Source organism: Mytilus californianus, unplaced genomic scaffold, assembly GCF_021869535.1.
Source record: "Mytilus californianus isolate M0D057914Y unplaced genomic scaffold, xbMytCali1.0.p SCAF_9, whole genome shotgun sequence".
NCBI classification, from domain to species: domain Eukaryota; kingdom Metazoa; phylum Mollusca; class Bivalvia; order Mytilida; family Mytilidae; genus Mytilus; species Mytilus californianus.
In genome coordinates this window covers 13,932,740-13,948,353 of record NW_026262745.1, presented here as the reverse complement: position 1 = coordinate 13,948,353, position 15,614 = coordinate 13,932,740, and the positions used below count along the sequence as shown (strand labels likewise).

The 15,614-nt window shown below is 30.8% G+C and overlaps 1 protein-coding gene across 3 annotated transcripts in view; it reads right to left on the bottom strand.

Annotated features, from left to right (window-relative positions):
* LOC127714349 (GRB2-associated-binding protein 1-like) overlaps positions 1-15,614 on the bottom strand; it is a 52,911-nt gene that overhangs the window by 36,823 nt on the left and 474 nt on the right. The window lies entirely within an intron of this gene.

Below are 15,614 nucleotides of genomic sequence, written 5' to 3'. Positions count from 1 at the left end.
GCACTATCATTTTCTATGTTCAGTGGACCGTGAAATTGGGGTCAAAACTCTAATTTGGCATTAAAATTAGAAGGATCATATCATGATAGGGAGCATGTGTACTAAGTTTCAAGTTGATTGGACTTCAACTTCATCAAAAACTACCGTGACCAAAAACTTTAACCTGAAGAGACCAAAAACTTTAATCTGAAGTGACCAAAAACTTTAACCTGAAGCGGGACAGACGGATGAACGGATGCACAGACAGAAAAACATAATGCCCCTAGGTTGGGCATAAAAAGAAAGTCTGTGCTAAAATCATAGCTTATTTGTTTCCCAGGAGCAAGAACAAGAATACCTGAATGGGTATGAAACTGTGGTTATTCAATATAAATCCTGGTTTGTACTACATGTACTAGACTAATCCAAATGTTATTGTGCAACTCACAAAGCACCAGTCAACAGAAAGACATGTCATCATAACCACTCATATTATTCTGAACTCTATCTATAAGTCTTTGCTTTTACTCAAAATGCTATATATATGTTCTAGTAGTTAGTTGGAATGTACAAATTTTTAAATCCTTGGTTCTACAATGACTGAGAATTGTATTCAAGCACTACGCATGATTGAATGATGGTTGTTTTCTATACATTAAGTGGAAAAATTTTCATGCATGTTCAGGACAAATTCAATACAACAATAAGTCTATGAATGATGCCAGGAACATTAGACGGCCACTTGAAAATGAAGCACTTTTGGATAGGGTCAGACATGTAGCCTTGCATCAGGTGCAAATGTTCTTAACATGGCGAAAGCATGGCACTTTGTGTACATGAGGCATCAGATTTAACATTCCCATTCTGAATTGAGATGACATCCCTCACAGCCAAACAGACCCCCACTTTGGCAAGCTTTTCACTACCAGTAGGGAGAAGATTAAGGGATGACCATATTTCAATACCCCAGTCAACCTTTGGGTTTTCAAGCACTCAATATTGAAGCATCCTACTACAAATACACCTAATTAGCAGTTTAAATTTGGTAACAAAACTTTTCCTTGAAGGATTTATTACATAATATTTCATATCAGCCAGCCTTCAGAGACTTGTGATGCATTGCTACTAAACTCATCACAATACTGGTAATTACATGTGCAATAAAAAAAATAAATTTATCTTAATGTATATAAAAAGTAATCTTTTAAATTATTATTTTATATTCAAAAAGTTTGCATAAATTAGGACTTTTTTAATTGCCATTTAAACAAACTGCATTATAAATATCAGTGACTATAGGTTAAGTAGTTTTATACATCGGTTTAGATTGACACAATTTGAGCAAGAGTTCCTTCCCTTTTTCACCATATTGGAGGTCTACGTGCAGAAATGCTTTCATTATTCTGCCAAATTCAACTTATTTATTTATATACTGAACATTACTGCTCTTAAGACTTTAAAAAAGGTTATTTTCTGAATAATTTTAATTTCTTAAAGTGTTGCTTGATTCATATCTACAAACAAGTAAGGATCTCTTATCAGACTTGTTTGTACTGCATGTTTCAATTTGGTTAGTCAAATAAGAAATCAACTATTTACCCCTCCAAAATTGCAGCCAAGGGAAATAACTCAAAATCAAATTACTATCAGTCTAGTAAACTTTATATTTACTGTTTATAGCATGAAACTACTGACTAGTATTTTTTTATTGGCCCAACAAAACCACTGCTAGGTATTTTTATTGGCTCTACAATGTAACCAGTTTGCATAATTTTTTTTTTTAAGGTTTACTTAATTTTACTTGACATCAACCAAAATTTTAATGTATGCCTCATATTTTATGCTTTTTGTTCTTAAGTAAAAAATCCTTGTTTCCTAGGTTACACTAAATTAATAAAATGGTCATAAAAATGCTATAATATTTGTTTTTATTCAACCTTGTAACCAAAGAAATTGTACCTAACTCTTATTTAAAAGGTTTCTAAGAATATACTTTACCTAACCAACAACTTTCTTTTTATCAATATTTTTTTTCAGACATGTATAATTCCTGTGAAGTTATTCTGTACTTAAACATCATTACACAGGACCCAGGGAAGTGGGAGAAAAATAACTATAGATGATCATTAAACAACTATTATTCACAACATTAATATGTCATATTCTCTATCAGGAATTACAGTTTTTATAAAGATTTGTATTGAATCATATATAATCTATCGGCATCTGCAACATTGTAACAGATGGAGAAGTCTGGATATTTAAATAACAATAATACTAAATCTACAAAGAAACACCTTCTTGCATTTTTTATTATAAAATGCTGAGTGTCAAAGTGACTGTTGTATTTGTAAATCAATATCTACCACACTTTGATAAAAGAAAATAAAATACACCAAAAAACAAACATTAAGTATCAAATTTGAAAATTGTAGAATTTTCTTTGAAGAGAAGTATAAAATCATCTTTTAAAAGTGTGGACACCTTGCAATGTCTTTTTAGCTACTGAATGAAGAGTCCTGTATGCATATTCTAAAATCTCAAAACTGTATTCTACTTTTCAGTGACACTTTGGTGAATGCAATATATATCTATTTCTACATTATTGTGGACATAAGAAATAATTGAGAGCTGAGATAAAATACAGTTTAATTGAAAATCAGCATCTCTTGGTATACTTACAAATGTATTTATATACAGAAATTAAGGGGCTAGTAGCAGTCAAATAAAGATGTCATCAGTTTTGTATTGAAGCATTTGAAAAGATCCAATGCTTACATAATCACATATGAAAAAGTCCAGTGAAAAACTGTTTGTTCTTAAAATTAGAACATGTAGAACATGTGTATTGTGGAAAAAAACAAATTTTGAAAACAAATTTTCATCAGATTTAAAGGATAAAAATAATCTTTATTCTTTAAAAGGTGTGGCTTCATAAAAATCAGATCAAAATAATAACAATAATAATTGGAGAATGTGTGCACCCTCTTGCATATAACATAATAAAGGGGCATAACTCGAGAACAGTAAAAGTGACGCCACCCAAATTTGAACTTGATCTGTGTTTTGTGGTAATAAGCATTGTGTATAAGTTTTATAACATTTGGTTGAGGCAAACTAAAGTTAGAGAACGGAAACCAATTTTGTGATGTACATACGGACAGACACAAGGGAAACACTTATATATATAATTCCCCCTTCGATGATGGCAGGGGCATTTTATAGCTTCTTCAAGAAATTTGTATCTATCAAGCATTTGAAACTGACCACAATTGAGATTAAATCAACCCAGACCATAAAGCAAAGTGATGGAAAAGTTCTATACTTGTACTTTAATTTTCAACCATTAAATTTTCCCATATTTAATCAATAAATTGGGAGGTTTTCAGTATTTACATATGTAAATGCACTATGTGTTTTACTTACACATATCATTAAACTAAGAAAAGACAAATAGGTTCTTCCATGTTTTGCTAAAGGAGGCTCGATAATCTTCTTCATGTCAAAGGAAATGCTTTGTTTAATAATGAGTGCAGCCGAAAGTTTATGGAGAAAATATTCTTACTGAATTGGAAGATCAAATTTTGGCCATTATAAAAATTGAACACCTATATTTCTTAACAATTAATTCACATGTTCATATATTGTATATGAAAGTATGTATTTTAACATTTTAAGAAGATTTAACATATGAGTGAAGCCTTATTATAAATTCCTGGGCAGGACCTGGAATTTTATTTGCTGTTGTATCACAAAGTTAAAACATAATTATTCATTCAATAAAGTAAGAAAATACAGTTATTCCACTAGAAATATCATAAATTTTGCAAATGTATGAATGAAATGTTTACAAATCCAAAATAAAAGAATTGTTTTGGTAAGCAGGTGTGTATCCTCACCTACAATTAAAAACACAGACAGGTAGTTAAATAAGTTATAAATATGAGAGTAATTATCTATTGCTGAAGCTGGAGAGTTATCAAATATTTCAAATACCAGATACAATTACATTATAGAAATATCTCAATTATTCTAAATAACATTATTTAATTAACAAGGATAAATGGATCCATAGAAACTATTACACCATCATTTTAAAGGAACTTCCTTTTCTCTTAACTTTGGAGATTTTGTTTTTATTTGGATAAGGTCTGTGACCATTATATAAAGTCTCCTGATTGTTTAAGAAATAATTCATGGGGGCTGGAATATATTGTGATTTTACCACGGGTTGGCCCTTTATGACAAATATTTTACCCTGAGCGATAGCGAGGGGTAAAATATCGGCATAAAGGGACAACCCATGGTAAAATCACGATATATTCAAGCCCCCATGAATTATTTAGATTCTAATAGGACAAATACGGCAATTCTTTTGGATCGAAGCGCTCTAGGTGAAGGCATTATTTGCTGTTCCCATAAATAAACGCACTATTAAATTGACGTAAAAGAACGGAGCAAACTGAATAAATGGCATGCTTAAACTATTTACAATGACATATTTAGATAGGTTTGGATGAATCTAAATGATAATTGTATTTATATGTCATATATGTAAACAAAAAATGGCTTATATAACACATTTTAGCATCGTTTGTTTACGTTTCCTTGTTGTGATGATTTTCGGTTTCACAAGCGTGTATTTTCCCGTAAAATGCTTATATTCTTACGTCATCATTCTATGACATCGGGTAGCTCATTCATAAAAAAGCATATGACACGGGAGTACGATCGGAACAGCCCAAACAATATATTCATATTTTACCACGGGTATGTACTCAAAGCGTTTGAAGAACGTCATGTTAGAATGAGAAATAGAACATAAATTTATAAGCTACATAACATCAACTAAACTTAGTTTTGAATTCTTCTGTAATAGATTTTAGACAGGTATCTGATCCCTGAATTCTAATAACATTTTCTTCTGTAATAGATTTTAGACAGGTATCTGATCCCTGAATTATAATAACATTTTCTTCTGTAATAGATTTTAGACAGGTATCTGATCCCTGAATTATAATAACATTTTCTTCTGTAATAGATTTTAGACAGGTATCTGATCCCTGAATTATAATAACATTTTCTTCTGTAATAGATTTTAGACAGGTATCTGATCCCTGAATTATAATAACATTGCTCACAGTTTCAGCTGCAATGATACAGCAAAGCTATGGTACTGAATGTGGCAAAATTAAAACAACAAGAAACAAACATACACAATTTCAAGTTTCCCATGCATATGTTATCTGAGTTAAACATATTTTTTTTCAAAACAAAGCACTTAAAAACAAAGTCAAATACTTATAGTGGTACACTGATGTAATATTACTATGATAGTCCAACACAGACTACAGTCATTGTGTTTTTTAGTTGTTATCAATATACTTATTATCTTTGACAAGTTTTTTTTTTTAAATCATACCTCTTATATCAAACAAAGTACAAAGTGACTTTGAGAGTAGCTTCCTTTTCTGATAAAAGATAAAAAGTTTGCTGGTCAACAACACAAAAAATCTAAATTCCAGTATTTTTTTGGGAGAGAACTAATGGTATCTGCTATTATATTTTAAGGACTAATTTGAAAAGTGGTTACTATACCATTTTTCAGCTGATACTTCCTTAAAACTTATGGATTATTTGGCCACTTGAAATTCTCATCCATTTTAGTGAAATATTTGTGTTTCTAGAGTCTTTCAAATAAGTCTATTTCAAGCAGATAACTATTAGTCCAATGAAGGATCCAAACCCCCATCATAATCAACAGCAGAAATATCTGCAACATATTGGCCCCCTCCCCCCATTTAAGATTATTTCCCCTGATTATTGAACTTATCCAAGCTTTGGATGATTGGAAATCTTCATACAGATTTTCCTCATGCTTCAACAACTATCATACCATTCCATCTGTGTTCCTAAATACACATATGTAGCATGATTAACATCAAGCAAAGAATTCCACTCAAATTGGTACATATGTTTTAGGGGTAATCCTTAATTTGCAGTGAGGTGAGAGTTGTGCTCCAAGTTGAAGTTCTCACAGTATCTTTGGGATGAAGAATAGCAATAAAAGTACAATTTCCTTAACTGTTGGTTTAGTCAATTGGATGTAAAGATTTTATGTTATGAATAAACACACCTTTACTTTCCATTAATCTTATGACCCATTTTCCATGACCTACAAATTTGTGCACTTCTTGACCTTTATGTTTCCTAATAGACAATGTGAGTAAAGACATTTTCTATCAGTACATCCAACTACAAAGGATTCAATTACTCCACTATAAAGTGGCTTAAACTTAACAGCTTCTTAATCTGTATTATCATCAAACAGAAGGAAACTCTTTCAATGTTAGTTAATAATAGATCAATAAAACTAATTTACGATAAAGAGCAATGTTGAGTGCAGTCAATACTACCATAATGCACAGATGCACATATAAGTTTCTATCAAAAGTGACTGGGGACAAAGTGTTATGATTGATACAGTACAAAAAAAATGTAATATTAATATGCACGAGATCATTCTGATTTATAATAATTTTGTATGAAGTGTCCCATTTTTAAACCCATATACCTTATACATTGTTACTTGTCATTGGAAACTGATAATTCTACCATAAAAATGATTGACTGAATGATTGTTTCATGCTCTGAATGTCCTGTGGCAAATATTTGATGCATATTTAGGACAAAAGCAAATACTAGTAAGCAATAGGTTCTGCAAGGTTGTTCAACCCGGTTGATGGGTGGGATGATGGACTGCCATTGGAAATTGAGGGCATATTTGATAGGGGAAGAAATTTTTACTTGGACAGCCAAAGCTCCTAGCAATGTAAAAATTAAACCCTTTGAACATCTTGGCATTCATGGGAAGATCCAGGATTTTTAAATTCGAGATCCAAGATTTTTTAAATTCCAGAAAAAATAATAGATAGTGCCAAGTGGAGCAAGTCGAAAATTATATAAATTTTTGGAGCATTTAAAGGGGGTGTGCATCTGCTACTCCTATCCTGGATCTGCCACAGGCAATTGACAGAAAACCTTGAAACTCTACAAATACTCAAATGTCTGTCTTGTTTTATTTTTAAAGCATCTATATTTGGCCTGCAATCTTGATAAGATCATCTATCACTGACCAATTATCAAATAATCTCATCCACTTAATAATTATCATATAATCTCATTAAAAGTCCAATGAGTTCAACAAAAGACCTCAAACCAAAGGCCAATGGTGTGGATTGGTGGATGTTCAAATACATGTATATCTTTAAACATGTTTAAGCATATTCAAATATTCAAATCTTGTCAACATGAATGGCATGATTAGATACAAAAAGAGTTAAAGATAAACCTGTTATTTACTTATTCGAATTTAAAATACATGTACTGTACATATAATCTTATATATTTATGAAATTTACCTTCATTTGTAAACACAGATAAGAGAGAAGTTTTATTGAGGAACATAATACAATTATCTATCTATATATATATTTATATATTGTATACCAAAAAATGTACAGAATTGAAATGTCAATATATTTAAGTATTATAATCACGATAATAGGTAATATAAATAATTGGGGTAAATGGCTCAAATTGCTTACACAGCAATTTGTTAATGATATATATTCTAACACAGTCAGCCGAATATTTTCAAACTGAGACTATTCCATACAGTTATATTTTTTTCTCAAATTTAAACAGGGAATTGGTATACAAGGAACTGAGAGGAATCTGGAAGCACCATACACACCACTCGAAATTATGAAATACATTTACCATATTAGCTGAAATAAATCCCTTTCATATTGTTCAAAATCTCTGACCTAATTCTGTCATTGCACCAATGCATTGCCTATCATTGGACAGCTGGAAGTCTTTTATTTTCTATGGTATTTTTTGGGATGCTGTCTCACTGACAACCATATTATTTTCTACATGTTGTTATAGTACCATGCAAGTACCTGAATACACCTTAATCAACAAAATATACGTTAAGACAACTTAAAAAAAACTAAGAAAATGTCATATCAAGAGAATGTAGGATCCCTTATGAATCGCTTCCCAGGCTATAGTTGTATCATACTTAACCAAATTTAATTTCATTTGATCAATCAATTATACTGAGACAATCATTATATCGATCTCATAAGAGTCGGAACTGGTGAATAGTACAGCTTTAGAAACAAAGGTCGCCAAGAGGAGTATAAGGACACACACAAATTTGCACAAATAAATAAACTATTAAAACAGTACTATAGAGAGAAAAACAAATTGCCCTAATTACAACCTACATTTTGTATTTAGATTTCTGTGAAATATTATTCACTTCCTGTTAAAACAGAAATCAGGAAATACAATGACACTAGACAATCACTTATACTTTAAAAGTAAACAATAACAAATAAATACTGTAAACTAGACTTCTACCAAAACCATGCTAGATTCATACAAACCACACTAGTCATGGTAGTAGGGTGCTTCCTTGTTATCGGATTACAGGTAGTAGTTCCAAACAAGTATCAAAGAGTACAACTAAATTCAATGCTTAAGCACTGTTATAGAAACATTTAAATGAAGGTGTTCCACCTGTAACAGGGGGAGGGGAATATTTTTCTTGGATTTTTACATAATTTTCAAAATCAACTTCCAAAGAAAGGGTTCCTCAACTCGGGAACCACCCACGCTTTCAATATTGTGTAGAAGCATTGTCAGCTCATTGTCAAAGATTGATGGATTGATGGTGTTTGACGTCACTTACAGCACACTTGGCTATTCTATGGCAGTCAGTTTTTATTGGTGGAGAAAGCTGGAGTAATAGAAGAGAACCACTGCACACCTTTGGAAGGAAAACTGGCAATCCAAGTCAATTAAGATCTGAGTCCAGCATCTTGCTATGATAGTGGTTTCCCAATCACAACCTCAGTGTTGACAGGCTAGTTTATCCTAATCTGCCAAAATGTCTTGACACATGAAATTAGCATAGTCAACTATATATATATAAAAGTCTTTAAATTGATAGGCATGATCAGAAATATGAAATGTAAATTAATAATTCTGAAAAATGAAGCTTCATCAATGTTCATGAAATAACATATACTGTATACATGTGCCAATATAAATATATATCTACCCATAAGTACCTAAAGTTACATGTACAATACATGTATATACAAATTAAACCATTAAAGAGTTATCATGACAATATCGTTATGAAAAATTGGTAATAAACATGACTTATGGTAGATAGGGTGTCTTCCTCCATCTTGGATTTTGAAATACCAGAAAACAATTGGTCTAGATCTTTGATAAAATGTGCAAATTTTGAGAGTAGTCCGTAATTCATGTGTAAGAATTTTCATTTCAATATAGAAAATGACATGTTTTATCATATTTATGGTTGTTTTTACAAAAAAACAGAATACTTTTGTTTGATTCAATTTTTTCCAACTTTGTCACATAAGGGGAGGCAACTCAAATGTAAGGGCAGATAATTCAGGTAAAGTTACATTTACAATAGAATGTGTTAGGAATTTACCTATTTAATTATGTAGCAAGAAAACGGGTCCCGTGACCCCATTGTTTCTTTTTCTTATCTGAAAGCATACTATTAGAGCTATCTTCTCATATTTTATCTCAAAATTCTATGCTGTAGTTTTCGTTTTATGGCAGAAAATTGGGTTTTGCATGCATAATGTATACAAAAATCTGTCAATTTTGCACAACCTGTAGCGTGAAAATAAGCCCCGTGACCCATTCTTTTTGTTATTTTTTTTAAAAAGCATGAAATAAACTACATTTTGGCAAATTATTAAAAAATTCTATGGATTATAATTTAGACACCCCATCTACCTTATGTTAACAAAGTCAAATAACTCTGTAATGGCAAAAGTCAATTCACCAAATTACCCCGTATAAACTAAACTAAAAATTACATGATATCTTTTCATTTACAACCGAAATACTGTTTTTAAAGTTTAATGAATATTGACCAAAGTGAAAGAAAACTCCAGCTATCAGCAGACACTGAAAAAATCCCCACTTGTTTAATGCGTATTGAAAAAATACCTTGAATTATAATGGCAAAGGTCTATTTCATAAAAAATCCATATAGAGCTCAATAAGAATAGCAGACTAATGATAAAAATCATTTTCAATCATAACTATCGTTAAGAGTAAAGATCATTATTGTAGCAGTCCATATCTCTGTGTCAAAATTTCAAATTATTGAATCACGCAATTCTTCAATAATCATCTGAAAAACTGAAAATAAAATTCAGATAACTAAGGGCAATTACTTTTACATATGGCATAGGTCAAATCAGCAATAATCAAACCTATTTTGTAAAATTTGTAAAACTTTTTGTTCAGTGGTACTTCAATGATTACCTTGAACATTAAATAGTATGCGTTATAACTACAATCTGATTGAAATACGCATACTCTTTCCATGCTTACAAGTACCTTACAAGGATCTGATAACACTACTTCTACTTTCTGTTCAGGTGATTATTACATCAGCCAATGAAATTTGAGGCATTCAAATTTTTGAAGGTGTGTAAAATTACAACAAAACCAGTGGATACACAAACTCTCTAAAACAGCAAGTAGAGTGGAGCGTTTTCAGATCCTTGTAAGCAAAGCGTGGACACAGGATTCTTATTTCAATCTGATTGAAAAATCAACTACTAATGTAAATGGCCCCAGTGGGACCATGATTGGAATAATAAAATATTTGATATTTGATTTGGTATATATCATAATCCATTCTTTAATACTAAAGGAACATGGGTGATATACTTGTCTCCTACTGCTAAAACAAAACAATTATGCTTAAAGATACTTAAAAAAAGAAAATTTTAAAGAGCAAATAAAAATAATTATTGAACACTGTGCCAACAAAGCTCTTGTTCAGTTAGCAGAATACCTTAAATCATCGCCTTGTTAATACAACAAAGATAAACTAGGCACATTTTGTTGTACCAGAAGTTCCATCTCAAAAGATAAAACAATGATTGACTGAGCAATTATATAACTTATATTATCAACTTCCTCAATCCACGATGATTTTATATAACTCTCATGTCTTATTATAATCTAACACTTCAATGTAACAAGAGTAAAATAGTAATAATTATATACTTATTTAGGTTAACTCAATTAGGGAGGAAATATTTGATCAGTTTACTATTTGAGATGTAATTATAATTATTAAATCAGCATTATGATATTCAAGTGCTTTGGTACATATATTGGCTGTAGTCATCTCTAAATGTGTGGGTAACAGGTGGTCATTCTGTCTGCTTCAAGTCTGTTATCAATTTGGATGACTGACAAGCAGAATTTTCAGTGGCAACCTCTTATTTTCTTTACTGAGGCAATGCAAAAATTGGACCCACAAAGCAAACAATATAACATATAAAGTAAACCTTTCGCATATTTAATAATGGGCAAAGGCCAATCCATCTGCGAAACTCTAAATCAGACAGCTTGGAAAAGTTAAGAAAGAACAAAATAGGCAACCGAATTGTTTTGAGAGACCTGAAACCAGTCAATGAAACCATGGAGGCCTTATGCGACTTCTGGCATGGAGAGAATTATGGTTAAGGAAACCAGTCATTTGACAAATTAAGGTTTTGAAATTTACATGTCTTGGTGTACAAATTGGCAATAATTCAATCAAAATGTGCTGCAATATTCTAGAACATTTACAGTTTCTTACTATTTTTTTACAATCTTTGGACTGTTGGACCAATGCTAGATTTGAGGACTCAACATAAATTTTTAATTTTGAAGGTCGAGACTTTTTTTCTTTGAAAGTTAAAAATAGATCATGAATAGAATAGATGAGAAATTAATCATTTTTTTTTCACTAAATAAATGTATCCTTGATTTCAGTTTCATTTTAATTCAACTATTCACATTCTTTTGTCATGTTCTTCCACAAATAACAAACTTCTACTAATGTCATTGTCAATTTCAAAATACCTTTGATATATAAAAGAATTTTCACTACTTAATTGTTGACAATCGTCAATGACATCTTAAAGGTCTATTATTATATGAAAAAAATATGTTTACTTCCTTGTTCTATTTTAAAAAAAACATACAACAAACCTTTAAACAGAAGTTTAAAACACTGAGCAATAATGAATACAGGACATATTGGAAGGTGGGGCATGTGTTGACAGTCACCCAAAAATACAATAAAACTTGATAACACATATCATATAAACCTTAACATAAATGCATAGATTTTACTTATTGCTTAAGACTGTATGATGACCTATAGTTGCTAACATCCACTTCATTTGGATTCTGGTGGATAGTTTTCATTGGCAATGACATACCACACCTCTTCATTTTTATATGTGCATTGTATAGGGGTCATTATAGCTGACTATGCGGTATGGGCTTTGCTCATTGTTGAAGGCCGTACAGTGACTTATAGTTGTTAATTTCTGTGTCATTTGGTCTTGTGGAGAGTTGTTTCATTGGCAATCATACCACATGTCTTTATTTTTATATATGTACATATATGGATGTTCTAAAAATAATCTAAATGTGCTCATACATCATGTACATGTGTACCATATCATGACATGTGCTCAAACATCATGTGCATGTGTACCATATCATGACATGTGCTCATACATCATGTACATGTGTACCATATCATGACATATGCCAAGCTCTTAATCAAACTGGGTTGAAACAAGTTGTGAATAATTTTAATTGTATGTGCCCTACTTACACATTGTATAGCTTAAATCTTATTCTTGACTTTGGTCGAAGAGCTTAACCATGTTAACCAATTATAACTCTATTGCAAAATGTAGTTCGTGATATATGATCTGAATATTGCTGAAGTTGTACAGTCATAACATACCATGGGGGTGGATGTAAATGTGCCACAATGTGTAGAGGGTGTCCTCAATCATATCTATAAAGTGTGCCTTCATGTTTCCGGTGTGTAATAAAGAGTATATTGTATAAAATGTGCATTTTATTAGGGTATCTTTCTAAATTGCATCTTCAATTCACACTTACAGAGGACACTTTATGAAGCACTGAAGTAAATGTAACATAAAGGCATTTAAAAGAGGATGCTTCATGCAACACTGATGTAACATGAAGACATTTCGAAGATGTTTATAAAATACTTCATGCAGTGATGAAGTCATAACTCATCAAAACAAAAAGACATTTCAACTGGGACATTATTCATGTTATTTACACTGTTTATATCTCCACTGTTGAACTATACCATCTTACTTTTACTTTATAATGCCACATTTTAAAATACAATCTAGACATTCAGATTTGAAATGTCTGAAACACTATATTTATATAAAAATCTAATGCTTATATACATGTTTATCAATTCAACGATTTAGAGTACATCCTAATAAACCTGATGTCATACATTTTGTGATCTGATCTCATTGTTTACGTCAAAGCTAAAATCAATGCATTTCAAAACCTAATTAGGCTTGAAAACACTAACATATGATGGAAAATCTAAACATCAAAACAATAACAATGTAACTGTGTATACCTAAAATATCAGAGTAGTAATTCTAACATCTATGTATGAAGCTGAACCTTTCAAATTTCATGATACATTTGTTTTGTTTATTATAATGACATTTTCAATTCTTACATACTGAAATAGTCATACGATAATGAAAACAAGATAACACGAAAAGAAGGGATATGGTGTATTTATGCTTCATGGCAATTTCCCTCGCCTTCACACACTTAATACAACACATATCAAAAGAGCATTTCTTTTTATTGCTGTGCTTCAACTTAAATTCACCATAGCTCCTGCAGACGCACAATGTTGCATCCAGACAAAACATATCATGGGTCAAGAATGTGTGTATGTGCCTTAAAGAAAACACTGCAAAGTGATCATGCAAGTGTTTTCTTGTTTTTTTTTCAGATTGTTACCACATCATGCACATTAAGGACAGATATTTATATATAATTAAGGTACAATGCAATAGATACCAGGTGAGGTATTAACAATTGATCAATGCCTATATTACCATAGACAAAATAATGGATTCATTCCAAAAATAGACAAAAATCAGCTATCATAACCATAGAAAAGTAGTGATCCAAGGTTTTGTCCACCAAAATTTGCAAAGGACAGACACAATTTTGGTAATTTGCAATAGAAATAATTGTGAGGAACAGCAGATTTTCTTCAAGGACTACCAGGGAAAAAATATTTTGAGAACTCTGCATAACAAAAGCTATATTTACCACAGGGAATTTCCTAATACCAAAAAATCTGGAAACTATTTGTTTTCCTCATCAAACTTTTCTTAACACAAAAATTAGTAGTCTGGTAGTAAGAAATGCTAGCCCAGGTGTCTGGTTAGACTAAGTGCTGTTTTTTACTCCTGTGAATATTTCATTTCAAATAATACATGTATATATTCATCTTCTTAAGCATGTTAAGAAGTTGTTGCAGTTTTCAAATATTTTTGCTTTTTCAAATTTATAGTATTTGTCCAAAGCTTAAACACTGAAAAGATATCCTTAAAAAATTTAAATTCTAGCTTCATTTTGAAAACTGTAACCCATTCATCTGATTAGTGTAGGGTCTGAATAAAGTAAAGTTTGCACCATGTTGCACCCTGAGTGGTTTTTACCCATTATTTAAAACAACACAGAAAACAGTTACAAATTAATTTTATTTAGTCTTAGATTATGAGCTGTTTTTTTCTTCAAATAAGTTTTATGTGTATTTGTCAGACCAAAAATGATGAAATGATAAATATGTGTAACAATTGTATGTGTATTTTACAGCTGGTTATACATGATATACATGTATGTGAATATTTCTAAGTCTTTGCATCACCAAGAGATAAAAGACAAATATAAGAAACCTGCTGCTAATATTGCAAGAGACAAATGGTCTTACTGCAAATTGCAAACTACTACTTCTACACAAAATTTCTGCATAACAAAACAAGTATATATATATAGCTGATATTAGCAAGTATTTTTGTATATTCTAATTGACTGGAAATTGTGTATTCTAATTGACTGGTGATTGTATATTCTAATTGACTGGTGATTGTTTATTCTAATTGATTGTTGATTATACAATGTATATAATAATTTATTGTTGATTGTATATTCCACATTGATTGAGAATTGTATATTCTATTTGAATGCTGATTGTATATTGTAATAAATATTTGAGTCAAAATATCAAATAAACAATGTAATTCAATAAGATAAAATATTGAATCTTGTAGAATCAATAGAAACATACATTTGCACAACAATACATGTATATAAATGTATCTTATGTGCAAACTACGACCTGAATAAGTTTATTAAGACTGAACTTTTAGCATTAATTTGTTATTTAAAAATATGTATGAACAAAATAAAAGTTCTGTTTTACACTTAAAAAATTAAATTTTGATGAGGTTATTTATAAAAAAAATATCATTTTTATATTTTACAAACTATGCAATTGCAAGAGCGAACATGTAATCTCATTGGCACTAGTACCACATCTTCTGATTTATATGTAATCTCGGCAATACATCCTGTTTTTGGATATGCCAACCTAACTAATGCGAAACAGTTGTTAAAATTGGACA